Source organism: Penaeus monodon, chromosome 34 (genome assembly GCF_015228065.2).
Source record: "Penaeus monodon isolate SGIC_2016 chromosome 34, NSTDA_Pmon_1, whole genome shotgun sequence".
NCBI lineage: Eukaryota > Metazoa > Arthropoda > Malacostraca > Decapoda > Penaeidae > Penaeus > Penaeus monodon.
In genome coordinates, this window is record NC_051419.1 from 34,229,215 (window position 1) to 34,230,203 (window position 989).

Here is a 989-nt window from a genome sequence, read left to right on the forward strand (position 1 = left end):
AGAGATCAAGTTATTGTTTCACTAATCAACATTTTTTTTGTCTTATTCTTGGCTGGTGATGCATGTAGTGTTTTGATTGATCTTGTACCATGTTCCCTTCATAAGTATCTAGTTCTTGAGTTATATCTACCCTCTCATCCTTAATGATCCTGGAGGCCTGTGGGAAATTGGATAATTGGGTAATATGCATTGCAAATGATGTCAAAAATCAATGAAATAACAACAGATATTTTAATGAGAAGCCACACATTACACTTTTGGAGGCAGTAACTGTGACAACAGGGATGGGAAGGTTAGCAGTGTTGCCAGGGATCTGTTACATTTAAATAAAAGTAATAGTCCTATCATTAAGTCCACTATTTTCTCTAAATTTAATGGAATGTCGGCAACACTGCTAACCTTATGGCAGTCATTCTAGTTGCTGCCACCAAAAATGGGGTACATTGATTTTTTACCTTATTTGAAATGCATGTTACCTAATTTCATGTTTCTCCACAACATCAACAACAAAAATCCCACAGATCCCCCAAAATTGTAGGCAAAGAGAGGGTAGGCATAGCTGGAAAACAAGACATTTGCAACAAAAAAGGGGCACAAGATCAGTCAAAGCACAACATGTATTACTAGAAAGACTTTGGACAAATCAGAAAATTATTGGTTAGGTGAAACCGAATATAGCTATTTGACTATAAAGAAAAACTTACTAACTAAGAATGTGTTTGACATTGTATGCTAAGGGCTTAGATGAATTTTTCAAGTATAATAGTGGCAACAGATGCCACTGGTATTTTGGATGATAAGTATAAATAAGGTAGATTATAAGGGACAGTGTAAATGTTTGAAACAAGGAACAATTATTGTAAGGTTGGATAGGTGTGTGAAACTAAAAAGTCACCAAATGTTTCTATATCAAGTCACCAAATGTTTCAAAAGTGCTCAGCCACCAAGGAATCAATTAGGTGAACTCACCTGATAACACTTTTCCCAGA

General features: G+C 35.4%; 1 protein-coding gene across 1 annotated transcript in view; it reads left to right on the top strand.

Annotated features, from left to right (window-relative positions):
• Positions 1-989, top strand: part of LOC119594768 (pyridoxal phosphate phosphatase PHOSPHO2-like) — a gene marked incomplete in the record, with an annotated part of 4,509 nt that overhangs the window by 671 nt on the left and 2,849 nt on the right.